The 8,944-nt window shown below is 42.6% G+C and overlaps 1 protein-coding gene across 14 annotated transcripts in view; it reads left to right on the top strand.

Annotated features, from left to right (window-relative positions):
- The first annotated feature begins 571 nt into the window (after positions 1 to 571).
- Positions 572 to 8,944, top strand: part of LOC118392522 (ras association domain-containing protein 8) — a 33,227-nt gene continuing 24,854 nt past the window's right edge. For all 14 annotated transcript variants that reach the window (XM_052460638.1, XM_052460636.1, XM_052460629.1 and 11 more), the window contains exon 1: positions 572 to 814. The gene's annotated coding sequence lies outside the window, so the exon portion shown is untranslated. The remainder of the gene's footprint in view (positions 815 to 8,944) is intronic.

Below are 8,944 nucleotides of genomic sequence, written 5' to 3'. Positions count from 1 at the left end.
CTAAGGGTAGGCTACCAGAGGAGGCTGATGAGGGGAGGACGGCTTATAATACTGAATGGAATGGAGTGAACGGACACATAGAACACAGAAACCAGGTGTTTGATGTGTTTGAGACCATTCCATTTATTCTGTTCCAGCTATTACAAAGAGCCATCCTCCCCATTTTAAGTGCCACCAGCCACCACTGTAGGCTACCTACCCGTAGAACTAGACTGGGACCCGAGTTTGAGTCCAGGCCGCAGTTGAATCTCAATTTAATTGCTACATTATCATATTAAAATGTCATTTGCATTTTGTTGTATTGCAATAGCATATTGAACTGTGCAACAAATGAATTGTGCATCCATGAAAGTAGGGATCTACCCAGAAGCTCTATCTAAAGCAGATAGCTGTATCAGCAAGTGTGGTCTACCTTTATTTCCTCCACTTAAGCTTAACTATGATGAGGTGACTGGTGAGAAGATAGCATTTTTAAAAATATTATTTGAGGGACCTTTATTGTGAAGGCTGAAGGAATTTACCCAGAAGTGATACTCTGCGGTCCCCTTACAGTTGCCAACATTACACAAAAATGAGCTGGAATCAGATGTCCTACAACAGATTACACAGTAAACACGCGTGGATATGCAGAGTGCGAACTTTAATTAGGTAGCCTATTTGCACAATATATAAACCTTTGGATTATGCAATAAAATATCCCGCAGAGAACAATTATATATCACCCGATTGAATGCCTGAGCGAATTCAGAGTGGGACCAGAGAAAGAGGGGAGTTTCTCATACACTTTTAGCCGGAGGACTGCGGCTGGAAAGAGGTAAATGGATTTTTGCAATAGGCGCAGTCAATGCGAAGGCCACTTCGCAGTACAGCGTTAAGAGCGAAAAAAGAGCCCACGGTATCTCAAGTAGGATGGTGCCTATAGCTGCAAATGTAAAATTGCCTGTGGTATAGCCAATGCATTTTCATTCTCTCTAAATTAATTCATCTATGTTATTTCTACCAAGAGAAATACACACCCACATACAGTTTGGGTGGCCTCAAATATTAAGTTAGGGTTCTAAAAAAAAAGTCTGATCACATGAAAAATATTGCCAGATGGGATTAGGGGAATTTTCCCTAATTGAATAGCCTATGGATGTAGTAGGCGATGTGACCTAAACAAATCTATGGACTATCTGGACTGGTTGCAGAATACCTTGCCCACTTTGAATGTCAATGGAATTTGTACGTGCGGTCACTACTGTAACTCGCTTCAACATGTCAACAGGACCTGAAAAGGATTTCAAATATATATTTATATATATATATATTAAACATTGGTGAGCAATTACATGTTTTATAAATGTATCCAGCAACTAGCAATCTTGTGTAATGCTCCAGCCCATGTGAAAGTTCTGTGTGACACAAGGGGTTGGATTCAATCAAACCTGTCATCATGTTCATGTACTAGGCTTTGTTTAAGATACAGTACTGTGCCATAACATTCATGCTCTCTCCCAAGACTGGAACCATCTATGTTGGAAAGAATCTACAGAGCCTTCACAAAGTATTCACACCCCTTGACTTGTACACATTTGGTTGTTACAGCCTACATTTAAAATGGCTTAAATTGAGATAGTGTGTCACTGGCCTATGAACAATACCCCATAATGTCAGGGGAATTATGTTTTTAGACATTTTTACTAATTAATAAAAAATGAAAAGCTGAAATGTCAGCAGTAAAAATGTTCTTAACAAGTCACATAATAAGTTGCATGGACTCACTCTGTGTGCGATTTAATAGTGGTTGTCATGATTTTTGAATGATTACCTCACCTCTGTACCCCACACATACAATTATCTGTAAGGACCCTCAGTCGAGCAGTGAATTTCAAACACAGATTCAACCAAAGACCAGGGAGGTTTTCCCAATGCCTCACAAAGAGCACCTAATGGTAGAGGGGTAATAATTAAAAAGCAGACATTGAATATCCCTTTGATCATGGTGAAGTCATTCATTAAACTTTGAATGGTGTATCAATGCACCCAGTCACTACAAAGATGCAGGGGTCCTTCCTAACTCAGTTTCTGGGGAGGAAGGAAACCATGAGGCCAAAAGTGACTTTAAAACAGTTACAGAGTTTAAGGGCTGTAATAGAAATCTTAGGATGTTTCAACAACATTGTAGTTACTCCACAATATTAACCTAAATTACAGAGTGGAAAAAAGGAAGCCTGTACAGTCGTGGCCAAAAGTTTAGAAAATTACACAAATATTATTTTTCACAAAGACTGCTGCCTCAGTTTATATGATGGCAATTTGCATATACTCCAGAATGTTATGAAGAGTGGTCAGATGAAATTGCAATTAATTGCAAAGTCGCTCTTTGCCATGCAAATTAACTGAATCCCCAAAAAACATTTCCACTGCGTGTCAGCCCTGCCACAAAAGGACCAGCTGACATCATGTCAGTGATTCTCTCGTTAACACAGGTGTGAGTGTTGACGAGGACAAGGCTGGAGATCACTCTGTCATGCTGATTGAGTTTGAATAACAGACTGGAAGCTTCAAAAGGAGGGTGGTGCTTGGAATCATTGTTCTTCCTCTGTCAAACATGGTAACCTGCAAGGAAACACTTGCTGTCATCATTGCTTTGCACAAAAAGGGCTTCACAGGCAATGAATGATATTGCTGCCAGTAAGATTGCACCTAAATCAACCATTTATCGGATCATCAAAAACTTCAAGGAGAACAGTTCAATTGTTGTGAAGAAGGCTTCAGGGCACCCAAGAAAGTCCAGCAAGTGCCAGGACCGTCTCCTAAAGTTGATTCAGCTGCGGGATCGGGGAACCACCAGTACAGAGCTTGCTCAGGAATGGCAGCAGGCAGGTGTGAGTGCATCTGCACGCACAGTGAGGCGAATACTTTTGGAGGATGGCCTGGTGTCAAGAAGGGCAGCAAAGACGCCACTTCTCTCCAGGAAAAACATCAGGGATAGACTGATATTCTGCAAAAGGTACAGGGATTGGACTGCTGAGGACTGGGGTAAAGTCATTTTCTCTGATGAATCCCCTTTCCGATTGTTTGGGGCATCCGGAAAAAAAGCTTGTTTCGCTGAAGACAGGACCATCAGTCCTGTGTCATGCCAACAGTAAAGCATCCTGAGACCATTCATGTATGGGGTTGCTTCTCAGCCAAGGGTGTGGGCTCACTCACAATTTTGCCTAAGAACACAGCCTCCGAGAGCAACTTCTCCCAACCATCCAGGAACAGTTTGGTGACGAACAATGCCTTTTCCAGCATGATGGAGCACCTTGCCATAAGGCAAAAGTGATAATTAATTGTCTCGGGGAACAAAACAAAACATTGATATTTTGGGTCCATGGCCAGGGAACTCCCCAGACCTTAATCCCATTGAGAACTTGTGGTCAATCCTCAAGAGGCGGGTGGACAAAACCCCCCGACAAATTCTCCAACTCCAAGCATTGATTATGCAAGAATGGGCTGCCATCAGGCTGCCATGTGGCCCAGAAGTTAATTGACAACATGCCAGGGTGGATTGCAGAGGTCTTGAAAAAGAAGGGTCAACACTGCAAATATTGACTCTTTGCATCAACTTCATGTAATTATCAATAAAAGCCTTTGACACTTATGAAATGCTTATCATTATACTTCAATATTCCATAGTAGCTAACATCTGACAAAAATATCTAAAGACTCTGAGGCAGCAGACTTTGAAAATGAATTTTTGTGTCATTCTCAAAACTTTTGTCCACGACTGTACAGAATACAAATATTCCAAAACATGCATATTGTTTGCAATAAGGCACTAAAGTAAAACTTTGAAAAATGTGTCAAAGAAATTAACTTTATGTCCTGAATAGAAAGTGTTATGTTTGGGGAAACACAACACATCAGGGAGTACCACTCTTCATATTGTCAAGCATGGTGTTGGCTGCATCATGTTATGGGTATGCTTGTCATCGGCAAGGAATAGAGAGTATTTTAGGATACAAAAATAAATAACGGAATAGAGCTAAGCTCAGGCAAAATCCTAGAGGGAAAACCTGGTTCCATCTGCTTTCCAACAGACACTGGGAGACACATTCACCTATCAGCAAGATAACAACCTAAAAAAACAAGGCCAAATATACACAGGTTGTTTACTAAGATGACATTGAATGTTCCTGAGTGGCCTAGTTACAGATTTGACATAAATGTGCTTAAAAATCTATGGCAAGACTTGAAAATTGCTGTCTAGCAATGATCAACAACCAACTTGACAGAACTTGAAGAATATTGTACAATCAAGGTGTGCAAAGATCTTAGAGAAAGACTCAACTGTAATCGCTGCCAAAGGTGATTTAAAAAAAAGTATTGAATCTGGTGTGTATACTTATGTAAATGTTCTGTATTTCATTTTCAACACATTTGCAAAAATGTCTAAAAACATGTTTTCACTTGTGTGTCGATGGGTGAGAAAAACAACAACAATTGAATAAATTCTTAGCTCTGTAACACAACAAAATGTGGACTAAGTCAAGGGGTATGAATATTTTCTGAAGCCCCTGTAGATGCCTTTCTTTCATTGACCCCTAATATTCTGAACCTATTTTATAGATATTCTATTGAGTCTGTCGGAAAAAATTTAAACTAAAAGGTACACCATATTTAAATGGATGGGTTAAGATAAAACCTATTGAATGAAAAATCCACGAGAAAATCTGTGGGCTAGCAAGTGGGAGGATTTTCAGCGGTTCAATTACATTTATTTAGAGCGTGCAAGAGAACCACGCCAGCAAAGCCCGTTATGCACCTTCATAAGGTAAGTCTGAAAACCAACTACTAAGAAGTGCGTAAGAAAGGCATCATTTCCTAAATTGCAATCGGGCCCTTAGAGACTTACCCAGAAAGACTCGTAGCTGTAATTGCTGTCAAAGGTGATTCTAACGTGTATTGACTCAGGGGTGTGAATACTTCTGCAAACGAGATATTCCTGTATTTCATTGTCAATGAATTTGCAAACATTTCTAAAAACATGTTTTCACTCTGTCATTATGGTGTATTGTATGTCCATTTTGAATTCAGGCTGTATCACATAAAATTGTGGAATAGTTCAAAGGGTATGAATACTTCTGAAGGCATTTTACCTGCAATATTTCACCATTTACCTATTTTATGTGACAGTGGTGATTTATCATATTTTTTTCAGGACAAAGCATAAATTCTGCTTGTTTGAATTGAACCTTCTGTCTCATTTCTTTGTTTGATGTGGCAGTTCTGTTTTCTGCTGACTGTTTGGTTTGGTTATTTTGCCCTTCACGAGTGAACAACCAGCTACTGGATGATTTACATGGTATGACAATGTGCAATCAAACACAGACAACCCACTGACGTCAAGCAGACTACTGTAAGTGCCAACACGTGTTTGTAGTGTTACTGACAAACTTCCATGCACTTTTCTGCACCGATCTCCTCACATCAGTACACGGTCCATGTATGGGGCTGTGTTAGACGTGAATTTACATTGTGTAACGGTTCAAAGCTCTTTCAGGATTGATACTAATCTCTGAGGTAAAGGACTGTGAGACTGTAGTCATGCTTGTAGCACAGCCGGCAAACAACATAAACACAGGTTTTATGGAATCCCTGTTAATGGTGACATACCTGATGAGTGGCATCACAGGAAAGGAGGCATTGTTGGAGTTATACGGGTGGATTTGCTTACCAATAAAATGCTGGGAAGAGGTGAACAGAGGCATACAGTACAACTGGAATTAAACAACACCAGAAAATGTCCTTTGCTAAACCTAAAAGAGCAGACCAGTTTTGGGGATTAAGTACTTTTTATAGTGTGTGTTTTAAATCAAACAAATTTAAATAGTCAGAGGGTCCAACATCTTTGAGGGGTTACCAGGGTTGTACAGTGTGTGGGGCAGAAACAGATGTTTTCAGGCAGCTTCAGACATCAAGAGAGACCCCCAGGATTCGACTATTACTCCCCCGCACTGTAGACCTCCTCTTCCCCCTGTGGGGAGACTGAGCATGTTTCTCCAGAGTCGTGGATCTTATTTCATTTCTAGAGTATATACACTGGGCTGTAATTACAGGTGGCCTACCAGGACCCACATTTGGAATTACAGTTCATCCTTAAAATAAACCAAAGGATTGAGGACTACTTTTTAACAACATACATGGAAAATGTGACAAAAACACATTTACTTGAAGTACAGTGCAGATGCAAAGTTTGGTAACAGAATGACAGTTTGTGCTGTCTGTTTGTGCTGTCTGTCTGTGCTGTCTGTCTGTACCGTCATTCTGTTACCAAACATGGCATCTGCACTGTTCTTCAAGTAAATGTGTTTTTGTAAAATTTTCAGTGGAAATTGTTAAAAGTAGTCCTTGTGCATAGAAGTGTATGTTTTGTTTAACTTTGCAGTCATTTCTTTTTGTTTGGCATACATTTTAAAGTGAAAATTGCACATGGGCTAAAACTCCCATCTGTCGAGTATACCTGGGGGAGTGTTGGAAGGTTGCACATGGGCTAAAAACCCCATCTGTCGAGTATACCTGGGGGAGTGTTGGAAGGTTGCACATGGGCTAAAACTCCCATCTGTCGAGTATACCTGGGGGAGTGTTGGAAGGTTGCACATGGGCTAAAACTCCCATCTGTCGAGTATACCTGGGGGAGTGTTGGAAGGTTGCACATGGGCTAAAACTCCCATCTGTCGAGTATACCTGGGGGAGTGTTGGAAGGTTGCACATGGGCTAAAACTCCCATCTGTCGAGTATACCTGGGGGAGTGTTGGAAGGTTGCACATGGGCTAAAACTCCCATCTGTCGAGTATACCTGGGGGAGTGTTGGAAGGTTGCACATGGGCTAAAACTCCCATCTGTCGAGTATACCTGGGGAGTGTTGAAAGGTTGCACATGGGCTAAAACTCCCATCTGTCGAGTATACCTGGGGGAGTGTTGAAAGGTTGCACATGGGCTAAAACTCCCATCTGTCGAGTATACCTGGGGAGTGTTGAAAGGTTGCACATGGGCTAAAACTCCCATCTGTCGAGTATACCTGGGGAGTGTTGGAAGGTTGCACATGGGCTAAAACTCCCATCTGTCGAGTATACCTGGGGAGTGTTGGAAGGTTGCACATGGGCTAAAACTCCCATCTGTCGAGTATACCTGGGGAGTGTTGGAAGGTTGCACATGGGCTAAAACTCCCATCTGTCGAGTATACCTGGGGAGTGTTGGAAGGTTGCACATGGGCTAAAACTCCCATCTGTCGAGTATACCTGGGGAGTGTTGAAAGGTTGCACATGGGCTAAAACTCCCATCTGTCGAGTATACCTGGGGGGAGTGTTGAAAGGTTGCACATGGGCTAAAACTCCCATCTGTCGAGTATACCTGGGGAGTGTTGAAAGGTTGCACATGGGCTAAAACTCCCATCTGTCGAGTATACCTGGGGAGTGTTGGAAGGTTGCACATGGGCTAAAACTCCCATCTGTCGAGTATACCTGGGGAGTGTTGGAAGGTTGCACATGGGCTAAAACTCCCATCTGTCGAGTATACCTGGGGAGTGTTGGAAGGTTGCACATGGGCTAAAACTCCCATCTGTCGAGTATACCTGGGGGAGTGTTGGAAGGTTGCACATGGGCTAAAACTCCCATCTGTCGAGTATACCTGGGGAGTGTTGAAAGGTTGCACATGGGCTAAAACTCCCATCTGTCGAGTATACCTGGGGGAGTGTTGGAAGGTTGCACATGGGCTAAAACTCCCATCTGTCGAGTATACCTGGGGGAGTGTTGGAAGGTTGCACATGGGCTAAAACTCCCATCTGTCGAGTATACCTGGGGGAGTGTTGGAAGGTTGCACATGGGCTAAAACTCCCATCTGTCGAGTATACCTGGGGGAGTGTTGGAAGGTTGCACATGGGCTAAAACTCCCATCTGTCGAGTATACCTGGGGGAGTGTTGGAAGGTTGCACATGGGCTAAAACTCCCATCTGTCGAGTATACCTGGGGGAGTGTTGGAAGGTTGCACATGGGCTAAAACTCCCATCTGTCGAGTATACCTGGGGGAGTGTTGGAAGGTTGCACATGGGCTAAAACTCCCATCTGTCGAGTATACCTGGGGGAGTGTTGGAAGGTTGCACATGGGCTAAAACTCCCATCTGTCGAGTATACCTGGGGGAGTGTTGGAAGGTTGCACATGTTTAGGGCTCATTGTTTTTGGATGAAACTATTTTTTTTAAAGGTAAAACAAATGGTACACACTCCATGTAGCAACTAATTATTAGCTGAGCTAGTTATTATTTCAACTAGTGTGTCTTGAGGGTCTACACACCAAATCTTAATTAGTCTGTGAAAGGCCAAGGTGGAAAACCCGGCATATACTGTGGTCCTCTAGCCGGACAGGAGTTGTGTACCCCTACCTCTCACCCATGTATGGAATCTCTGATCTAGATGCTGTTATAGAGTAGCACAAATTGCTAGCCTACTTGAACTCCCTCATTAAATCCTCCTCATACAATAAGCTCACAATAGTGGCCTAGGACAGTGTTTCCCAAACTTGGTCCTGGAGCCCCCTGGGTGTGTAACGGATGTGAAACGGCTAGCTTAGTTAGCGGTGCGCACTAAATAGCGTTTCAATCGGTGATGTCACTTGCTCTGAGATCTTGAAGTAGGAATTCCCCTTGCTCTGCAAGGGCCGTGGCTTTTGTGGAGCGATGGGTAACGATGCTTCGTGGGTGACTGTTGTTGATGTGTGCAGAGGGTCCCTGGTTCGCACCCGGGTATGGGCGAGAGGACAGTCTAAAGTTATACTGTTACAGGTGCACGTTTTGTTTTTTGACCGAGCACAACATAGCTGATTCAAATTGTTAGCCGAGATTCACAAGTATCTGTAAGGTCCCTCAGTCATGCAGTGAATTTCAAACACAGATTCAACCACAAAGACCAGGGAGGTT

Source organism: Oncorhynchus keta, chromosome 13, assembly GCF_023373465.1.
Source record: "Oncorhynchus keta strain PuntledgeMale-10-30-2019 chromosome 13, Oket_V2, whole genome shotgun sequence".
NCBI lineage: Eukaryota > Metazoa > Chordata > Actinopteri > Salmoniformes > Salmonidae > Oncorhynchus > Oncorhynchus keta.
This window is presented reverse-complemented; position numbering and strand designations above follow the sequence as displayed.